Source organism: Gopherus evgoodei, chromosome 2, assembly GCF_007399415.2.
Source record: "Gopherus evgoodei ecotype Sinaloan lineage chromosome 2, rGopEvg1_v1.p, whole genome shotgun sequence".
In the NCBI taxonomy this organism is placed as follows: domain Eukaryota; kingdom Metazoa; phylum Chordata; order Testudines; family Testudinidae; genus Gopherus; species Gopherus evgoodei.
This window is the reverse complement of record NC_044323.1, coordinates 45,461,663-45,484,520: the sequence shown is the minus strand read 5'-3', so window position 1 is coordinate 45,484,520 and position 22,858 is coordinate 45,461,663. Positions and strand designations below refer to the sequence as shown.

General features: G+C 42.7%; 2 protein-coding genes across 11 annotated transcripts in view; one reads left to right on the top strand and one right to left on the bottom strand.

Annotated features, from left to right (window-relative positions):
- The window catches only part of ANKIB1 (ankyrin repeat and IBR domain containing 1), a 199,056-nt gene extending 186,056 nt beyond the window's left edge, over window positions 1-13,000 (bottom strand). For all 5 annotated transcript variants that reach the window (XM_030550545.1, XM_030550547.1, XM_030550544.1 and 2 more), the window contains exon 1: window positions 12,630-13,000. The gene's annotated coding sequence lies outside the window, so the exon portion shown is untranslated. The remainder of the gene's footprint in view (window positions 1-12,629) is intronic.
- Window positions 13,001-13,109: 109 nt separating this feature from the next.
- Window positions 13,110-22,858, top strand: part of KRIT1 (KRIT1 ankyrin repeat containing) — a 43,752-nt gene continuing 34,003 nt past the window's right edge. The window contains exons 1-3 of one of the 6 annotated variants that reach the window (XM_030550556.1): window positions 13,114-13,200; window positions 13,669-13,913; window positions 20,799-20,924. The gene's annotated coding sequence lies outside the window, so the exon portion shown is untranslated. Of the gene's footprint in view, window positions 13,201-13,668; window positions 13,914-18,741; window positions 18,880-20,798; window positions 20,925-22,858 lie in introns of those variants that run through there. The other 5 variants (XM_030550559.1, XM_030550557.1, XM_030550554.1 and 2 more) reach the window with 5 other exon arrangements.

Here is a 22,858-nt window from a genome sequence, read left to right as displayed (position 1 = left end):
TAAGCCTAGATTATCTCCACATGACATTACAGTTACATAGTATTGTTCAAATAATGTAATACAGATTGTTTCTCAAAACAACGGGGCCCTGTGTATTCTGGGGTCAGAAATATACTGCAAAACTGTGCTCCAAAATCTGAACTTTCATTTAAAAGAAAAATATTCCTAGCCATTATGGTAACAGAGAAAACCTTGAACACATGAAACAAGGTTAACTGAAGCAGTATCATCTGCCTGCATTTGCAGAAAGCATGAAACGATAGCTCTAAGATGTGACCTGCCCCATTCATCTCAGTGAGGGCCCTGTTTTCACAGTTTAGCAGCTGTATAATTTGGCATCTGGTCCAAGATGTCATGAAATTTGCCATTTTGATGGCGCCACGCACCAGGCATTAATTTTCTGACACACTGCCCTTTCAGGACCTTCCTGCAGCTGCCTCTTGGTCTGCAGCTTTCTCCATAAAGGAAAGGTCAATTGGTTTAATGTATGCTTCCTGTATTGTTCCATGTAGCTAAGCAGGAAGGGGTCTGGCAGCCACCTAGAGAGCACAGAAGTAAAAAATACTCATCCTCAGAAACAATCATGCTATAAAATAAACACATTTTATGTCAATTAGCATTTTCAACCATATGCCAGAGCTATGGCTGTTTGTGGGGGATGGGAAAGAAGACTATTTCATGGGGACAGGAATAAAATGTTGCAACAGAATTTGGTCTTACCGTGCAACTAAGTACACAGGGCCTACATATGGTATCTTATTATTGTGTAGTACTCTATGTACTAACTCTTCCTAACTGTCAGGGCGGTCAAGCACTGGAATAAATTGCCTGGGGAGGTTGTGGAATCTCTATCATTGGGAATTTTTAAGAGCAGTTTAGACAAACACTTGACAGGAATGGTCGAGATAATACTTAGTCCTGCCATGAGAGCAGGGGATTGGACTAGATGACCTCTCACGTCGTCGGACTAGACGACCTCCCTTCCAGTCCTATGATTCTATGTTAGAGGCAGTCTATGAAGCACAAAGAAAAATGTACTTAATAGCATATGACAGAAGTACATTAGAGAGAAATAGTTACGTTTTCAATATCAATACAGATAATATTTTATGATTAAAGTACAATAGCCTTGCAATATCCTACTCACTCACTTGTCTGTGATAATACTTTACTTGGCTGCCAGAAACTAAGATTAGTGTTTTTCTCTATCATCCTAATAAAAGGCAAGAAAATAGATTGTCTCCCCATCCGGTAATCTGTCATAATTTTTCTAAGATTGATTTATAACATGATCTTTGTCAATACTTTTGTCACTAACAGTGCGTTTCATTAATACATATGACTATAAACACACTATTAGTATTATTTAATGCAGTAAAAATTCAAGTTTCTGACAGATCATCCTTTATATGGTATCCTGTTTTTGCTTTTTGGTTTTCAAGCTCCTATTAAAAAATTGTAGGTTCCTAAAAAGTTATTTTTGCTCCTCCACATCTCTTTACAAAGAAGCTTCTCTTTTGTTGAGAAGACAAATGGCTTACTGTAGTGGGAAATGTACATTGAAAAATACAAGGATTTTTTTTTTTTTTTGCCCACTAAATCATTTCAGTTATAGGAATATTTGGTCCCTCTTCTACGAACAGCTGCACATAGACAAGACTTTTGTATCCACATGTAGGCCATTTGAGTTCAATGGGGCTACATGCAGGAAAAACAGTCTACTTGAATGCATCTCTTTACAGGACTGGGACCATAGGGCTTACTTGTAATTACAGTAAATACCAAGTTTTCATAAAAAGTTAATTTTTCTAGTTGTTGATAGTAGTCCTTTAAATACTCAGCACCTGGAAAAATACTTTCAGGTTGTAGCATGGGAAAATTTAGTTTTAAATTTACTTTTAGATTTAAATTTACATAGCTTTCAAATAATTATTGTATATGCATAAATTGTCAAATTCTTGGGTGAAATTAAAGTTTCATATTTTAAGAAAAGTACATCACCTACTCAGAGAAATAAAGTTTAAGACATTTTCAAGGTATTAAATTAAAAAAGAGATCTGATACACTTCTACATAAATATATTCAATTATATACATGTTTAATACAATGCTAAGTGTGTTCCCCCAAGAAACAGCATGTGAAACATACATAATAAATTACTGTTCAGAGGCATATTTGTTTCAAAACGTATACTACAGGGGCATTGATACAATTTATAAAATATATCTTAAACATAGAATTCATATCATTATCTATATCATTATGACAAAATTAAAGTACCCAAGAATTAAAACATTATAAGATGCTACACATATGATTGGTTAAAATAATATATTTGCATATGAGTGTGTGATTAAATATGCTATCATAATGCATATGCACATGGAAATATTTTTCAAAACCTTGCACGTCAACTTTAATTTTGGCATTTCCAGACTTCTGTGGGATTAACTGTATGACCTTAGCATTGTATTAACTTTTTTCCTTCATGTAATTATTGCAAGATTCCCGCTGAAGGATGAGAGGAAGGATGATCTGGGATAACAGTCTAGTCCAAGTTGACTGCAGCTGCAGAAGTGCTGGGAAAAGAAATCAGAATTTCACCATTTCTCAAGAAAGCTATTTTGTAGGTTGCCTTCATCTGAAATTCCTAGACATTATCTGTAAATAATATACAAGTCGAGTTAAAAGAAAATTACATTTACGTTGAAGATATACACAGAGATAAAAAGACAACTTACGTTAACATTCTAGTTCTAAATTTTTCCCATTGATTTCAATGCAGAACGAGCATCTTCCTCCTTGAAATTTCTCTTTATTACTATGATGGTTCCTAACCTATAGAACGGATTCCATAGGGGGACACAAGACTGCTCTCGTGGGACTCTGAGGTTCCATCTGCATGTGACTGATGACATACCTAAGCCTTATGGTACTGGTGGTAAAAAAAAACAACCTCCAACAAACAAGCTTCTTCTGTTTCAAGAGGTGCCTTTTCCCCACTCTGTTTCCAACTGGTCCCTTGAGACTGGGGCACCAGGTTAATGGAGCAGCAGGAGATAACAGCAGGGAAACTGCCATATACTCCTGCCTCCACTGCAGAAGCACTCTATTCCGAATGTGACAATATTCATAGTTGTTCTAATCTCTTAAGGCCTGAAGCAAAACCATAGAAATTAATAGAAAGACTCCCATTGACTTCAATGGACTTAGGATCAGGCCCTTAAAAACACTAGGAAGCCATCTCTATCCAAAGGAATATTTCTTGAATGGGACACTTTCACGATATTCTAGTTCAGCCTTACAGACCTTTACGTGGTAGTTAACGATTTCTATTTACAACATAAGCTCCATTTAACAAACATCAGTCTTCTGAATAACCAGTTACACAAACCTTTTTTTTTATTGACACAAAATAAAGCATATAACAAAAGTGGCGTCAATGAAAAACAAGTAGATATACCTTGACATGACAATGCCTTCAGTCCAATGGAAATAGCTTTGCAGTGGTTTGAAAGACAAGAAAGCGACCTAGTGCACTATTCACAACTTATGCAACATATCCACTATAAACGAGATGTTCAATTTTATGAACTCCTAAATCCCTAATTATTTAGTAAAACAGGGGTTTGGCTGTATTTGTATCCGGTATTTTTGAATTAAAGGTTCTGACTCAACTACTAATCAGGTTAAAATTGAGAGGTTTCCATTTGCTTTATCCTAGAAACTCTTTACAAAATAGATTTTTGGGATGACTTATTTCGTGGGTGAGTTGGTTAGAACTGAAACAGAAGTACAGGTCCTTCCACTCCTAAAGGTCCTTACCTAGTTTTTACAATGTCATGTGGATGAGTCCTAATGCTTCTTTCTGCTGCTTAAAGGAAAAAGTAAGCCGTGACCAGCTATCTTTGACTGCCACAGTTTGAGTTCACTTAAAATTCTTTGGGTCTTTCAAACCTATATCACTGTTGCAACCTGTTAAAAGAAAAAATTCTGGACACTACTAAAAATCAAGACTTGTAAACCTTACAAAATAAACTGACTTTTAAAGAGTAAATCCTTGTGGATCGTCCTTGTGTCCAAATTTCTCAGTCTTTTCACCAACAAGAGCTATATGTTACCTTCAGAATGCTAAACTCAGAATGACTCATGATCTACATTTGTAAATGTCATCAGCAATTATGACTGATAGAATCCAGGGTATTCCAGCAAATGTAAGGTCTACACATATAACCACATAGACTTGAAAACATCTATATTACTTTATTGTAAATTTGTTTTTAAAATGTAATTGCTAGGTGATTAACTCCACCTAAAAAGCACATTTTGTATAAGGAGAATGCACTACTTGGCTACAACATAAAGGTCTCCATTCCACATGCTGTGGTAAATGTGGCTTTTGCATCAGAGTCTTTTTATCTCATTAAAACATATACAGAACTGGTATATGCATGCAGCAGGTAGGCATACCCAGTTGTCCCAATTCTGGAGGGGGTTTAAAGTAGTTAAGTTTTGTTCCATTATTTGTTTTAAATATTTTCATTTTAAACCTGTTTATATAAAATTCTCAAATTATCAATTACCTGACTCCCTGTCAATCTGACTCCCAATACACTCATACACATAAAAGTGTGCATTGTTATGGATGCATATTTGATATCTTGGTGATATTTTATATAAATCATTGTCACATAGTGACTGGCCTTTTAAATGGTGAAGATTAAGCCCCACCTGTAACACACTTAGCACACCTCCCCAAGTGAAGTAAATAATCAAAGCCACATAACAGTCAAGTCATGTGCCTAAATCATAACTTTTGAGGAGATAAAAACAGAAGCCTCTAGAGAACCAGAAGAAAGAGAGAAGACAGACAGCCTGGAGAGGCACATGGCAGGAGGAAGTCTGCCTGCAGCAAAGCCCAAGAACAAGAACTGTGGATTCCCTCAAAGCAAGAGGAAGGAACAGAGTGTCCTGCAAGGGTGATTGGGAAGCCTCAAAAGGAATGAGTTTGGGCCTAAAGGGCCATGGGAGACAATACTGTATAAAGACTTCATAAACTAGACCCTCAAGAAGGAGGCTAATACTTTAAAGAGACAACGCTGTGAATAAATTATTGAAAGAATAAGGAGGAAACTGAGCGCAGGGTGCTGTGGCGTGAGAGGTTGTGCTCTCGAATGGCATCCTCTCACAATTGGTACCAGCAATGAGATGACCAGATCCCCATCCCATCAAGGAGCAATGATTGAGCAGAAAAGGCACAGACTCCTTCCTCTGCTGTGAGACATTCACCCTCCTAAGATGGCATATAGAAGGGTAGCAATGACCCTGGGAGCTCCATCTCCTGTTTTGTGAAGTGATCAAGTAGAAGCCACAACACAGAGGAGATCAAGTGACTAGAAAGGATTAGCCACAGTAGACACAGAAAGGGAAGGCGGTTTGGGATCCTCCCAATTGTGTGCACTGACTGTGAGCAAGAGGGGCATGTAAGATGGGTCTGCCCCCCTATATGAACTAAGACATATCTGGTCTTGCAGTGCACTCAGAAAACTGAGGAGGACCAGACTAATACTGTAAAGATACTCTGTCATTCAATGGAGGGGGCCCAGGGTACTGCAGTATCTAAACAAAAGACTATTTGGACCCAGTCTGGGGCAAGAAAGAGTGAAGCCTAAGGGGCAATCTATTTTGGTTGTAGGAAAGTAGAGCATATATAAAAAAGTGTCCCCCTGCTAAAAATGTGGACTGTGGGAGGAAGATAGAGTCTATAGGAACAGACAAATATGGGGTAGTCAAGGAAACATACCCAGTGTGTAGACTTAAAGGTGAGGGGATGGCCATGGGTTTCAAACTTCCTGGTAGGTATGGGAAATTCCCTGATGTCAAAATTTTGGGGACCTTGAATAATTTCTTAAGGAATTAGATCAGATCATCAGTTAAAGGAACTACATCAGACCACTCAAAGGGCAGAAGAGGGAGTCCTACAAGCCTCCCTGAATGACAATAGAGTTCCTAAATGGTGGATGCCAAAAAACAGTACTTGATTCAAGGGATCTGAAAGGCCAGCAAAACATTGGCAACAAGAACCATACGGAAGTCAATTTTACAAACTGCAGGTACAGATGCGGTCTTTCTGGAAAGAATCAAATGATCAGAAAAAAGTTCATGAGGCACATATTCAAGAAATAAGATGGAAATGCTCCCAAACTGTGGAGGGGCTGACCATATAATGAGAACAAACCAAACGAACAGAATAAGACCATAGAAAAAGGATGGGCAAACTAGCCATTTTAATGGAGCCACCGAGCTCCAGATGGGGAGCAAGGTCGGAGGCCATTCCACATGGCTCCCGGGAATAGCAGCATGTCCCTCCTCAGGTTCCTATGCGTAGGGGCAGCCAGGGGGGTCTGCTCCACAGGCTGCCCCTGCCCCAAACACCACCCCCGCATCTCCCATTGGCTGAGAACCACGGCCAATGGGAGCTGCAGGGGCGGCACCTGTGGACAGGGCAGCACGCAGCAAAGTCACCTGGCCGCACCTCCACATAGCAGCTGGAGAGGGGACATGCTGCTGCTTCCAGAAGCTGCTTGAGGTAAGCGCCACCCAGAGCCTGCATCCCTGAGCCACCACCCCACGCACCAACCCCCTGCCCCAGCCCTGATCCCCCTCCTGCCCTCTGAACCCCTCGGTCCCAGCCCGGAGCACCCTTCCACACTCCAAACCTGTCATCTCCAGCCCCCCCCCACCCCCCACACACCCCATACTTCAGCCAAGAACTCCCTCCTACACCCCAACCCCAATTTTGTGAGCATTCATGGCCCACCATATCATTTCTACAACCAGATGTGGCCCTTGGGCCAAAAAGTTTGCCCACTCAGCACCAAGAGGTGTAGTATTTACATATAAACAACACAGTTATATAATAAATCCATGGACAAAGGTCTGTCATCCCTGTCAATTTAGGATCAATCACAAATTATAAGAGACCTCTATAGATTTAATGTTGTCATGCAGCTGCTCAGCTGAGGTAGACGCATGAGGAGTTTCCTAAGAACTAGGCATTAATCAAAGACACATCTATTACAGCACAATATCCCATTATCAGTTACTATATTTTCTTACTGTGATCATCTCTCAAAATTCTGAAATGTTAGGATTTCTCAGTTTTATAACTTAGGTCTTTGTTCAATGTAAAATGAAATAAGATTACCACACAGGCTACTTTAAGTAGTATTACAGTTTAACACAAAACAGAAGAAAATTCAATGTTAAGATCAACATTCCAAATTATGTTTAGAATTAAAGGAAAGGAAAGGAAAATCACTAGTCTCTTATTTGACAAAAAGTTTACCTAGAGATGTTCTGATATGGTTTTATTCAGGTGAGGATTGGGTATCTTTAGTTTATATAAAGTATTTGAAAAACCCATTCATTTTTTCAAACTTTTCAAAGTTATTTCCAAATAAGAGTGTTAACACTGTAATAGACTGCAGGAGCAGGAAAGGCTAAAGATCCCACCAGACCACCTTTTGACATTGGCACTTGGGACTTCAGTTTTTTCTTGACTTGGTTAACTATTTTTTGTTTAAATCCTTTTGTGATGTAACTCACACTCAACTCAAGGTCTGTGATGGGATCAAGGGAATCAGGAAGTGGGAAAGGAAAGTATTGTTAGAGTACAGAGGGAGGATTGGGGACAGATGGGCAAAAATGAAGGCTAAAAAGGGAATTTAAAAGGTCATGATATTAATGAGATGTATGTATGTCACAACTTACAAGCTAAGTGAGTGAGGTGTGTTTATTCCTTCTTCCTCACACCCACATTTTGTCTTATTTGACTGAAGGCACCTTAGGGCTAGGACACATCTTATTTAACTCAAGCACCCCACACACTTTGAGCTTTACATATTAATAACGTAAAGCAGAAAAATACAAATCTTTATTATATAACTGTGTTGTTTATATGTAAATACTACACCTCTTGGTGCTGAGTGGGCAAACTTTTTGGCCCAAGGGCCACATCTGGTTGTAGAAATGATATGGTGGGCCATGAATGCTCAGAAAATTGGGGTTGGGGTGTGGGAGGGAGTTCTTGGCTGAAGTATGGGGTGGGGGGGTGAGGGCTCTGGGGTGGGGCTGGGGATGACAGGTTTGGAATGTGGGAGGTGCCTTCAGTCAAATATTTCTCCTTTGACACTATAGTGATGACAGGCTGATATACCCACCGAGAAAGGGAAACAAAAAAAGATGATGGCACCAGCTCTGTTTGAAATAAAAATAATAGAGCTAAAGAAATCTAGTAATTTTTATGAAATAATATTTCTAAAAAGAAAGCATAGGTCTTAGTATTGACTTTCATTTAAAGTTTTGCAACATTAATGATACTTACATTTACAATTTCAAAGAATTCCAGTGGAGCAGTGTGGCCAGATCCCTTACAATATTTGGAAAGTTAGAAGCTATAAGGCAGCATTCATACATTTGAAACACTAAATTCTTTATCATGCTGTGTCAGTCTGAAAATTAACTAAAGAGCAACCTAATGGAAAACTCCAAAAAGCATAATATTTATCTTTCCTTGTTCTAGCGTTGTATAATAATATATTTTCTGCAGAATTAATCACCATCTGCTTAATCCCCTCTTGAATTCATGACCCTCTATTTCACATAGAAAATCAGTCCCTCAACAGAAAGTCACACGTTATCTAGAAAATGTTATACAGTTACAACAAATCTATACTGACTTTAGCATAGGGCACCTGAAAGACAGGTAGAGATAACTGTAAATGGTCCCAAGTTAACTGTCCAACAATCACACAAACTTAAAAAATCACTAACAACATGCCTGTACTGCTATACTACTGGCCAGTGCAAAAGGCAACCAACAGTCCTCCACAACAGAGGAGAAGAAAACGGTGTTGCTGCAGATAATTACTGGGGGAAAAATCAGTTAAACTGCCTCACAAAATAAAGAGCAAGTAAAGAGAAATACAGTCTACAAGACAGAGAAGTACACTAGTGTCATGGTATAATTCCCCACTCTGAACCTTAGCGTCCAAAAGATGGGGTACCAGCATGAATTCCTCTAAGCTCAATACCAGCTTAGAACCTGTAGCGCTGCCACCAACCAGGAATTCCAGTGCCTGATACACTCTGGTCCCCTTAAAACCTTGCCCGGGGACCCCCAAGACCCAGACCCTCTGGATCTTAACACAAGGAAAGTAAACCCTTTCCCTCACCGTTGCCTCTCCCAGGCTTCCCCTCCCTGGGTTACCCTGGAAGATCACTGTGACTCAAACTCCTTGAATCTAAAACAGAGAGGAAAATGCACCTTCCCTCCTCCTTCTCTCTTCCCCTCCCAGATTTTCCCTGAGAGAGAGAGTAATTCTAACACAGAGAGAAATTAGCCTCTCTCTCCCCCCTCCCTCCTTCCTCCCCACCAATTTCCTGGTGAATCCAGACCCTGTCCCCTGGGGTCTCACACCAGAATAAAAAAACAATCTGGCTCTTGAACAAGAAACTTTTAATTAAAGAGAGAAAAACAGTAAAAATTAGCTTTGTAAATTTAAAATGGAATAGGTACAGGGTCTTTCAGCTATAGACACTGGGAATACCCTGCCAGCCTAAGTATTCAAGTACAAATTAAAATCCTTCCAGCCAAATACACATTTGTACTCCTTCCAGCCAAATACACATTTGCAAATTAAAAAAAACAAACATAAGCTTAGCTCGCCTTATCTATCTAGTACTCACTGTTCTAAACTTATAAGAGCCTGTATTGGAGAGATTAGAGAGAAACCTGGTTGTACGTCTGGTCCCTCTGAGCCCCCAGAGTGAACAACCACCAAAAACTAACAGCACACACAAAGACTTCCCTCCCTCAAGATTTGAAAGTATCCTGTCCCCTGATTGGTCCTCTGGTCAGGTGACAGCCAGACTCACTGTTCTTGTTAACCCTTTCCAGGCAAAGAGATATGAAGCACTTTTGTTCTATTAACTCTTACTTATCTGTTTATGACAACTAGTTTCTAAATAAATATTTTTTTTATTTTTTTTATTTTCTTTTTTTTTATTTTTTTTAAGTTTCCCCATTAAATAATGGCTAATACCTAAAGGAAGGTTACTGAGTACATTTTAAATCTGATTTTTTTTTAAGTTTGCTGTGTCAAAGTTGCATGTCCCCCAGAAAGAAATCATGTGTGCAACAGTGAGCGCGTACAGAATTTTACAGACGAACAAGTGACAAAACAATTATTACAATTAGCTTACAACTGAAGGTCCTGATTTTGAAATTTTATTTTATTTTTACTATCAGGCACAACAATTAGAATTCAGTGAGACTACTGGTAATGTTTACTAATCTGTAATTCTGACCACATTAGTGAATATCGTCTTAAGAGTCTTTATTCGTGGTCACTGTTATGACACTATAGTCAGGAGGATGGCAACAAATGATATAATGGCCAAGTCCTCTCTTTTACATATTACTTCATATATTTTAAACATTTTAATTTATAATTAAGTGTGAAACATATTTGATATACTACTTGCAATTTACAAGTAAGCAAGCTATTTAAAGAAACAATATTAACTTCCTAAATTCCAACTCCTTGACACATCATCAGTGTGAGAACTGCCGAAATTCAGGGGCGACACCTCTCGATGACATCACTTGTCGGCGACAAGCGTCATCATCGAGAGGCGTCCCTGCCAAAATGCCGCTGCGGCATTTCGGAGGGTGCTCTCCCGGGGGCCAGGAAGCGGGCGCATTAAGATGCGCTCACAGGCACTATGTTGGGGACCCCTGTTATAGACTAACAGATGTATTGGAGCATGAGCTTTCATGGCTCACTTCATCGGATGCATACCTGCCTCTGGAAATTTCCACTACATGCATCCGATGAAGTGGGTATTCAGCCACGAAAGCTCATGCTCCAATATGTCTGTTAGTCTATAAGGTGCCACAGGACTCTGTTTCAGAAAAAAAAACACTTACTACTTTTCCTCAAATATCTAAGAGAGACTGAGTCCTCAAAGTAATGCACTACTATTTAAAAACACACAGACACACCAAGGAAAACTAATACATATACTAGAAGAGAATCTCATTAGTTCTACTTCATTAATCTGCAGAGCCAGTAATACTTGAGGGGGAAAAAAGTCTCACTCCAGTGCCAACATGGAGACCTGCTGAAGCCAATGTTGTTCCGCATGGATGCAGGGGTTCACTCATTTACATTCAGTTGCAGTCTCTAAATCTCATTTAAACCAAACTACACTTCAAAAGTTAACTCAGGGCATTTTGTGATTCTGTATCCTTGACTGGGGGGGGGGGGAGGGGAAGAGGACTCAGCAAACATTCATTAGTATGGTTCTACTTCATTTTTAAAAAATCCACACACTTTCTAATAAGGAGGTTTGAATTTAATGATTTAAATGCAAATCAAGTGCTCCTACAAGCACTTATGCATGTGAGTAATTTTACAGGATCAGGGCTCAGTTTTGTAATAGAAAAAAAATTCCAGTCTAAAACTCTGAATGTTCAATTTCAGCCTAGAGTGATTGTTTATAACCAAGCTATACATCCCGAAAATAGGGTTATAACAAAAGGATCACAAGTATAATTATAGCTACACAAGCCTCCCACACTCTCTCCTATTATAATATTCCTCTTCTGTAAAAAATTCCTAAGTCGTCTTAATGTCAATCCGAATATTTGTTTTTAAACAAAGGAATGGATACTGGGCCATGACAATTCAAGTTTCTTACAATTCTGTAGGGACAACAAAATTACCATTTATATTTCCATTCTTGTCTTCTTAATGGCCTCAAGGAATACACAGCACAGAATACAGAAAGCAGAAATTGGTGATGCCTACATATATCATGCAACTGAGGAAAATCTGAACATCCCCACTTCTTTACCCAAGAAATTTCCAAGCAAACAATCCACCACACATTGCCAACCCTTCACTGTCTCATGAATTACAAGCGACTAAAACTCGACGTGGAAAGTCGTAATAGGAAGTGCAATGGATTCCTCATAAGCAACAAATTTTGATGCATACATATATTATATCATGCCCACACCAAATATTGTCTATAGTCTGACACACATGCCTTAAACAGCTGAGATGTCTCGAGCCTCCCACAATTAAGGCTTCCCCAAAATCATTTACACTAGGTTCTTCAAAATAGGGCGTGTGTCAGAGCAGTTAGTAATTAGCCTAAGCCTACGGTTTTTGGTCCCAGGGGGTAATGTTTAATAAGCACTACGTGTACAGTATATACAGGCGCACATACCGCCTTTCCGATCTCTTTTGTTTTGATAGCAGCCAAAACCGAGACATCCCTAGAACCGCCGCCTCTCTCCTCTGCACTAGGCTCCCCGGCAGATCTCCGCTGCCCTGCTGCATTCAGCATTTGGCTCCAGTTAGCTGCCCCACCCCCGAGGATGCCAAGGGCTGCAGACACGCGGAGGAGGCGGCTGTTATCTGTCTGCGGCGCCTTTGCTCTTCCCTCCCCTGCCCATTGCAGCACCCGAGAGCGGGCGGACCCCCCGCGCTTCCCGGTACTCAGGCGGCACCGGGCCGTGCCTGAGGGAACACGCCCCGGCACAGCGGGTCACTCACCGGCTCCTCAGAGGGTCTCTCCCCTCCGCTTCTTCTCCCCGCATCCAGCACCTCCATCTGCCCCCACTCCGGGGTCCCCCAAGTGAAGCGCTGACTGGGGCGAGGAGCGGGGTCTGGCTGCGCCCGGGGCTCGCCGGGGTGGGGAGCGGGGTCTGGCCGGGCTCTACGGCGGACGCTCGGTCGCTGCCCTTTGTTCGACGACGGGGCTCACTGGGCCCCGGTGCGACTCCCCCTCAGCTGGGGCTGGGCCTCCTCCCGGTGGCTCCCTCCCACTCCGCGGCGCCTCACACGCCGGCCCGGCCTGCAGCCCAGTCCCGCTCTGCTCGTGGCCAACTGCCGACGCCAGCGGCGGCAACAGCAGCTTCTCAGGCCCGCGACCCGGAAACTCATTGGCAGCAGCCGGGGCCAGCAGCGCCCGGACGGGAAGCGGATCTGCCGGCCCAGGGGGAGGGAGCTGGGCGGGGCCGGCTCGGTCTGTGCCTGTGCGGAGCAGGGGCGGGCTTGGACCCGCGCGACGCGCTGGAGGTTGCGTCCCGGCCTCGCAGGAGGAGGTGAGTCTAGACGCCACCGGGTAAGAAAGAGGCGGATGGAGCCGAACGCGGGCCGGGGCCGCTCGCCAGCTCCGCCTGAGCCGCTAAACAAGCAGCTCAGCGGCGCTGTGTTATCTAACGGGGGAACCGACCTGGTGAGAGGGGGCCCGAGCCCCCCCTTCTGACCCTTCCCCGGCCCGGCTGCAGCCAGCGAGCATCAGCTCCTGTAGCTGCTTCGAGGCGGGGCAGAGATCAACAGGCCAGAGAAAAGTTTGGGGACCGTCGCCCTACCCGAGCCTGGAGAGAGAGGGGACTGGGTTAGAGTGTCTCTGCCGCGCCTTTGCCTTCCGGGACAGGGGAGACGTTTCCCCACCCAGCCTCCCTCCACAAAGACCTCTTTCCCGGAACAGCTTTTAGAGCGGGCTAGCTAGTGCTTAGCATCGTCTCGCCTAATGGAGCTTGGAAGGGCCCTGAGTGGGGTTTCTCTGTGTGCGTCTCTGCCCCTTCAGGTGACGAGAGTGGTTTCCTCTGCTGTTCGCTGTCTCACTGAAACAATCGCTCATCTCCGTTCTGCGCAGAGTTAAATTTCTCTTCAATTCAGTGACCGCACTCGCTTGTGACAGACACATCAGACGTTACCTGTGCTGTGTTATAGAGACCTCCACTTCATTGTTTTTCTGTTGAGCGCTCCCGCAGTAGCTGTAGAACCCTTACTCACATATGGAGATCCAGTATCTTCAGTGGGGCTGCTCATGTCAGTAAGAAATACTTTCTGCACTAAATGTTTGCAGGATCTGGGCCTTAGCTAATCGCTTTGTGCAGATTGTGGCTGGTTAACCTGTGGGGCACTGTGCGCAGCACCGAGGTCTGAACGAGGAAGTGAGGTATTCTGTTCCCATCTCCGATTCTCAGAAGTGATGGGTTTGTCTCTGATAGAAAAGATATTGACGAATGTATGTAGTTGCTTGTACCCAAAAGGATGGCCAAACCAATTGTAAATACAAATGAAAGGAGTCTTTCTGACACAGTCAAGTCAGAGGAATGTATGTATATTAAAAATTACATTTTTGAAGCTAAAACTTAGAAGTAAGACTTGGGAGGGAGATCCATAGAATAATGTAGTATGTACTTCTTCCTTCACCGACAATTCAGATCTCACTAGTAGCCAGCAGCTCTGAGGTGAATCTTGGCTCTTTTTCCTCTTTTGGGAGACCACTAAAGCAAAGACTTTCCTACAAAGAAAGGATAGGAGGTGTCTGGGAACGGTCAAAAGACCTTCACTAGAAAACAAATGAAAGCAATTTAAATCACCAGTTTTAATTGTGAGCAATTAATCAGTATGCCTTGACTTCAGTCATCAAATATAATCTTGTTTTGCATTTGTGCTTTTTAGTTATCTTCCTAAAGGTTGTTTCTCATTGGTTAGTAACCGTTAAAACCTGTTGTTTCTCATTGGTTAGTAACCGTTAAAACCTGTTGATTTGCAACTAAGTGTAGCCTTTGCACTAAATTTGGTCCTTTTTGCTAACCAAGAAAATATGCTGTGTCGATAGACATTTATTTAAGCAATTAAGCTTACATTTATTCAGATTCTTATTCAAATTCTTAACTTTTATTGTTTATGTTAGAAAATAGTGAATAATGCATTCCTTATTTCGGTAGTTCCTAAACTTTTCAAGGTTGCACCTTCCCGTACCCCTCTCTGTCCCTGTCCTCCCCCCCTCACCCCTGGGCCCAGGAGCAGAGCTATGGCTCAGGGGTGGAGGGACGCAGACAGGGGTATGGGGGCCAAGGCTGGGAGTGGGGAGCAGCAGCCAGGGCCAGGAGTGGAGCTGAGAGGTACTCCTTCCCACTCCCTGTGGGGGCTGGCCTGGGCCTCAGCTGCCCTCCCCCCCCCCAAAAAAAATGTTCCTCCATGCCCCCGTGGGGGGGTATGCCCTACAGTTTGGGGACCTCTTGACTTACTAGATGATGGTTCATTTTTACTTGATATGTGTCAAGCTCTTTTTGGAAATTCAAATCCAATTAAACGCACAAAAACTGCATTTTAAAATTGTATTTATTAATTTAATAAAACTACCTTAAATATATTGGGTATATAAGAGAAAAGGTTTGTCAAAATGTGTTGCATTTAAAACTAGCTGTTTTATTAAACAAAGTAGTGAATTAAACTGATTAGTTCTGTTTACCATTGTCCTTCAGCATTTTAGAACTAGTAGATCACATTCTCTCTCACTTAGTTTTTGTTTATAGATTGGTAGAGGAAAACAAAGTTTCCTGCATTTTCAGCTCCCAGCTGGTTTCTCAACTCTGAATGAACTAGTCATTGAACTAAGCTAGTTTAATAAACTGAAATGAAGAAAATATTCTCTCTGGATCTAACTGATGTCAAAAGGTGGTTTACACAGAGCTCTTCTTCAGGTTTGGGAAATGTACTCATAGGATATGTCCACACAACAAAATTGTCGACTTAAGTTATGTCGGCGTACAACCACCATGGTAATTAAATCAGTGTTGTACGTCCACACTAGCGCCTTTTGTTGGTGGTGTGCATCCTCATCAGGAGCGCTTACACCATCTGTCAGTGTGGGGCACTGACAGCCAGACCCTGCCGCCCAGCTCCAGGTACCAGCCCCAGGCGGCAGGGCTTGGGATGCCAGACATCAGAGGCTGGTACCTCTGTCAGCCACCAGAGACTTACAGCCAGAAAAGTCAATGCAGTGTCTATACTAACACTGTGTTGACCTAACTATACTGACCTAAGTGCTATGCCTCTCGTAGACGTGGAGTTATTAAGTTGGTGTAGTGGGTGACTTACAGCAGCAGGAGCAACGTTGTAGTGTAGACACTTAGGCCTTGTCTACACTACCACTTATAGCACTGAAAATTTCTTCGCTCGGGTGTAAAAAAACACACCCCTGAGGGATGCAAGTTTCAGCGCTGTAAAGTGGCAGTGTAGACAGTGCTACAGCACTGGGAGCTCTTCCCTTCTCTGAGATGGTTTTATTACAGTGCTAGGAAAGCTTTCTCCCAACGCTGGAGCTGCGACTACACAGCCACATTTTAACATCGGCTGTGTAGACATACCCTTACAGAGTTAGGTCCACGTAAACTGCCTTATGTCAACCTAACTCTATACTGTAGACCAGGCCATAGTGTCACAGCTATATATAACTGAAACAGATTGTTTAATTAATGCATATTTCAAGGGACCAGGAGGAGGGAAGGGAGAAAGAAAAAAAGCAGACTGGTGGTAGGTGGAGTTTGTTAGTAGTTTGTTATAATAAGCCATAAATCCACTTTGTCTATTCAGTCCAGGATTTTTAGTGTCTTGCAAATTTATGAATTTAAGCTCCTAGGCTCATCTTTTGAAAGTGTCGTGCAGATTTTCTTTGAGAATGAGGACTGAGAGGTCATAAGGAGGAGGGAGAAAGCTTGTTCACCTTAGCCTCTAAGGATAGAACAAGAAGCAATGGGCTTAAACTGCCGCAAGGGAGGTTTAGGTTGGACATTAGGAAAAAGTTCCTAACTGTCAGGGTGGTTAAACACTGAAATAAATTGCCTAGGGAGGTTGTGGAATCTCCATGTCTGGAGATATTTAAGAGTAGGTTAGATAAATGTCTATCCAGGATGGTCTATACAGTATCTGATCCAGCCATGAGAGCAGGGAACTGAACTCGATGACCTCTTAAGGTCCCTTCCAGTCCTAGAATCTATGATATAGACGGGTGAAAGTAACTTAAAGGACTTACCAGTATGCAGGGCAGCCAGGGTCCTGGGCAAGGGGAGGGTGGCCAGGGTCCCCAGGCGGGGCCTCAGGTGGAAGGGTCAGAGGCTAGGCTCCCCCAGCCAGCCCTTCAGGTGCTGCCCGACCTGTGCTACCTGTAGCCCCACTGCCTGTAGCCCCAGGCCCTTTTAAATTGTCAGGCCCCAGGGAAACTGCCCCTTTTGTGCACCCCCATCAGTGGCCCTGCCAGTATGGTGCTAAAAGTGCTGCTGCGGCAGTGCCATAACATCAACTAAGTACTGGCCCGTACCAGTGGCCACTTTCTTACCGGTACACCATACTGCCCTGTACCAACTTACTTTCACTTCTGGATATAGAACAGTTGTTTTGTTACAATAATTGCTATTGGGGCATATAGTGCACTGGTTGAGGTATACTACATGTTGTGATAGGCATATGTAGAACCTGTGGATCCTGAAATCTGTGTTGTGGTAGGTGTTGATCATTTTAGCAGTGGAGATATGTCTGCTGGTTTTGCATCTATTGTTCTGGCAGGGTCTGGTGATGCTTTGAGTTGGTGTGTCCTGGTCTGTGGGGAGCTTGCTTCTGATGATGAGCTTGGAGAGTTTGGGGAGTTATTTGAAGGTCAGAAGAGTAGGTTCAGGAAAGATTTCTTTCAGGATGTGGTCCCCATCGAGAATAGGCTGTAATTGTTTAATGAAACCCAATATGGATTCTAATGTGCAGTGGAAGGTGACAACTGGTATGCTTTCATAGGGGATTTATTTTCATATTGAAGCAGGTTCTTTCGGGGTATTTGGGTGTCCTGCTCTGTGATGTGATCTGCTTCTTTGGTGGAGTGTTCTTGTTAAGGTGTGCACCCAGGATTTTCTTCTCAGAGTATATTCTGTGGTATCTGAGTGTCTGACTGCAGATAACATTTCTTGGTGTGCTTGGGGTGGTTACTGGATCTATGAAGGTAGGTGTGGTAATCTGTAGATTTCTTGTATATAGCTGTCTGCTGTAGAAGTCCTTTGTTGAAGCTGATCCTAGCATCAAAGAAATTGTGTTGGAGAATTCCAGAGAGAGTTTAATGGAAGGGTGGTAGCATGAGCGGTGGGTGAACTATGGGCATGGGAGGATAGCCCTGTCCTATCCACCCTTCCACTTGAGCCCCGCCCCTCCTGCCTCCCTTCCTCGCTGAAGCCCAGAGGGCCCTCTCCCTCGCAGCCACCAGCCCTTGGCCGTCCGAGCGCCTCCAGCCCGAGTGGGCAGTGCGCCCCACGTTCCAGCCCTGGAGCACCAGGTGGGAAGCTCACAGACCCTCCCACTCAACTCTGGAGTGGGCGTCGCGCAGCCCCCAGCCCCAGAACAGCAGGCAGTGCAGTCCCAGCCCCCCCAAGTCCCAGCCCCAGGCCCGCTGCTCTACCCCCAGCCCCACTCAGCAGGCTTCCCGGAAGAGGAGCTGGGGCAACTAGTGGCAAGCGGAAGAGGGTCCTGAGCTGGAACGTGGGTAGCTGCAGGGGGCTGTTGGGGAGGCACAGCCTTCCCCAGCCTATGCTAGGCACCGCCCATTGGTGGTAGTTTTTGAAGTTGTGGTGAAAATCTGTGAGGAAGTGTAGGTCTTTTGTTCCATTCCCCTTCCCTCCCCCTCCCACATGATTGGAGAGGAGTTAACAAACCATTTCACCTTGAATAGTCCATTGAAATATGTGTTAACTATTTATGCTAAACAATCTGTTCCATCTTGTATTTAGCTGTGGCACTCAGAATACTTTTCCCAGACCTGAAGAAGAGCTCCATGAAAGCTCAAAAGCTTGTCTCTCTCATGAACAGAAGTTTCTCCAATAAAAGATATTACTTCATTCACCCACCTTCTCTCTCTAATATCCTGGGACAAACAGGGCTATAACAACACTGCATAAAAGCTGGCTTAGTACTTAAACAAACTCTGGATAGAGGTGCTTAGCAAGAGACTTTCACCAGTTCAATGGTATGACATTTTTTAAATATTTGGCTGCAAATATGTACTGCTTGATATTATTGTTTTAATTTAAATGATTTTAATGGATTATAGTAAGTTTAAGACTTAACATAGGTTGTCAATGTTTCAAATTAAATGTTCAATATGTTTATTTTTAATATAAATCTGTATTTAATTTAAGTAGAAATCCAGTTTAAATTAAAAAAATTAAATTAAATTATTTTTTAAATCAACTTTTATCCATCCTGCTAGAAAACTACTTTAAATCCCTCATTCACAACATAGTTGTGCAATAATTCTTACCAATTACTCCAAACTGGTATTTGTTAGGCAAATGACGTGCTATGACTAAGGATATGATTTCATCATGGAGGTCATGGATTCTGTGACTTTAATGGACCTCTATGACTTCTTCAGCTTGAGCCATGCTCCAGGCTGTCACCCCCACCCTCCTCGTGCAGAGGAACTCTGGGCTGTCAGGCACCCCATTGCAGCAGGGCTCGGGCGTCAGCCCCCACTGTGGTCAGCCCTCTCACCCCCATGCACAGGTCACAGGTCTCAATGAATTTGTGTTTATTGCCCAGGACCTGTCTGTGACTTTTTCCAAAAATAACCATGACAAAATCTTAACCTTAACTATGACTTATGCTAAACTCTCTTCATTTAATTGTTATTTCATCCTCTCCACCCGAGTCCACTATGACTGTCTGTTTTATCACCAGTTGTTTCCTGTCTGTCATGTAGATAGCTCCTGCTCCAGAGAGCTGACAGTCGTCTTTGTTACATGTCTGTACAGCATTTAGCACAATGAGGCCCTGATGCTTAATTGGGTTCATAGATGCTACTGTAATACAATTCAATATTTAAAGACTTCTTCCCCAATCCTAGTGTTGATATCTTCAGGGTAGCAGAACATGAACATCAAAACAGCCATACATAGGGCATGGCTACACTTGCAGATGTAGAGCACTGTGAGTTAAACCAGCCTTCGGAGAGCACAGTAGGGAAAGCGCTGCAGTCTGTCTACACTGCATGGCCACATTTGCGGCACTTGCAGCAGCATTGGGAGTGGTGCATTATGGGCAGCTATCCCAGCATGCAAGTGACTGCAACGTGCTTTTCAAATGGGGGTGGTGGGGTGGAGTGTGACAGGGAGTGTGTTGTGTATATGTGGAGGGGAGAGAGAGTGGGTTTGGGGGGTCTGAGAGCATGTCAACATGCTGTCTTGTAAATTCAGACAGCAGCAGACCCCCACCCCCCCCACCGCCTCTCTCTCTCACACACAGCATTCCACGCTAATGGCTTGTATGCCAGCTATCAGAAATGGAGCTTTGAAAGGACATTTCCGCATTCCTACAGGAGTTCAAAACAATGACAAGAGTGGCCACTTGACTTAAGGGGATTATGGGACGTTTCCGGAGGCCGATCAGAGCGCAGTAACCCTACACCTCATTCACACTGATGCCCATGCGTTGTAGCCAAGATGTAGCAAACGTTATTCCTCTCACCAAGGTGGAATAATAGCAATGCTGTAGCCATGGAGACAGAGCGCTCTACGTGCCTTGCCAGTGTGGACAGGGAGTGAGCTAGGGCACCTGGGGCTCCTTTATTGCGCTTGCAAGTGTAGCTAAGCCCTTAGACAGATCAATGGTCTGTCTAGCTCAGTGACCAGTGTCAGAGGAAAAGAACAGAACAGGGCAATTATCGAGTGATCCATCCCCTGTTGTCCACTCCCAGCTTCTGGACATTAGGACACCCAGAGCATGGGGTTACACCCCTGACCATGTTGGCTAATAGCCATTGATAGAACTATCCTCCATGAATTTATCTAATTCTGGAATTGTCATAATGATGAAAAAAACATTTTTAATCATGGTCTCGTTTATAACATTTCACATTTAATTATTCTTTTCCCTTGCATTTTTCAGTTAACCTTATCTTGGTAAAATATACTGGATTGAATACATGGAAGACTGAAGTCCTCTATTTATCCTCCAAAGAGGTGCAGCAACACTGCAGACTATAAATAGTAATGATAAAATCTCCATTATGTGGTGAGACAAATTTGCAGATAATCTGTATTTATTGATCATAGGTAATTAAAGGGTTTTCAGTTGTGGATCAGGAAAAAGATCATCTGAAATGTACCAGAGATTATCTTGTTTTTAGATTATAAAGGTAGAACTAGTTAGTTTTTGCTGATTTTTTAAATTTAATTTAATTTTATTGCAGTTTTAGGATTATATGGAAGTGTCACTATAATCTATTTTAATATAAGGAAGAGTAATCACAGCTTTGAGGTCCAGAAAGAATTTTCAGCCAGGTTGAATGAATATGGTTCCAATCTGCCATGAATTGTAAGGGTATACCTGTGCCCCTTAAACACTTAAAGTTGTCCCGGTTAATATTGTTACCTTGCTGATTAATTAGGGAACATGTTCATTTAAAGTTGCGCAATGCTCCCTTATAACATCGTTTGGCAGCTGCTTGCTTTGTCCACTGCTTACAGAAAGAGCAGACCTTTGCAGCTAGCTGGTGGGGGCTTGGGGCAGAGATTTCCCTACACTCCCCCTGAATTTCCCTAACACCCTTGCACCCCAGTTTTGTGAATTAGTTACATGCAGTGTTGCCAGTTTAGTGATTGTTTGGAAATTTGAATTGAAATTGAAACATTAATACATACTTTAAAAGCATATAAAGTGTATGATAAAATATGTGTATCTAAAAAAGTATAATAGATTTGAAAAGTATGAACATAGACTAACTCCTTATACAGCTTTTGTTTTTATGATGATGTCAGTGCATTCATTTTGGTGATGTTGGCCAAATTATGATTTGTAAGCAATGTGTAACTGAGCTCTCCCTGACAGCTAGTGATGGGCTGGGGGGAAAGGCTTCAGGACCAGATTGTATTTACAGTCACACCTAATCTACCTAGGTATCCAGCAAACAGAGCTGTATTGCCCGAGTGATTTTGGCTGGGATTGGATGCAGGGGTGGGGGAGAATGAAATTTTATTCTTATTGTATGAGTAAAGGACAGTAGAACTGTACTTAGCCTGTGCTGATTGAGGGCATCAAAAGAAAGCCTGGGGACAAGTGTTTTGCTTCATGGTCTGCCTGAGTCACAAGTACTATTTGCCCTGCCCCTCTCCACTCTTTAAAGACAGAGCTGATTAGGCTCCATAGATAGTCTTTTGTTTTGTTAAGTGACTGCTACAGTTGAAATCACTGATAATCAGGTCTAAGTGGAAGAGAAGGCCCAGTCTGCACTAGTGGCAAGGTTCCCCCACTGAGAGCTCAGCTGAAATCACTATGAGCTGGGTGGAACCTCAAGAGACATGTGAACAAACATGAGTGTGGCATCATACTTTCTGTTTAAGCAAGAGATACCACACATTACAAACTGGAGGCCAATGTTAAGTGCATTGTCACTTGTTCATCTTGAAGTTGAATACTGGTTCTGAACAGGACCAGCAAATGCTCACTATCGTTCTGCAAGAATTTCAGCTGACTGACTTAGAAGCATATGGTGCAACAGTGAAAGACTCAACTTGAAAAAGTGAAGACCTCTCTCACCACATTCAAAAAATTTGCATACATGGCTTATGAATGCACAGATGCAAATTGGCAAGTGTTAAGTCATTGTGTACATTATCTTTATGTCAGTGGTAGGCCAGTAGATGCATTTCTAGATGTTCAAGTTATAGAAAACACATTGGCTGCATCTGTGACAATGCACATCTTAGAAGAGTTAAATGCTTTTCAATTGGACCCCAAACAGATGGCTGCTTGTGCATTTGATGGAGCTGCAAACTTCTCTGGAAGACCTTATGGAGTACAAGCTTTGCTCAGAGAAAAGTATAACCCTAATCTCTCCTATACATACTGCAGAGGCCATCTACTCCAACTAGCGCTAGTACAAGCTGCAGACTCTTTAAAAGACATTTAAAAAGCTATAAATTTAATGTCTTCATTATATTCTTTTT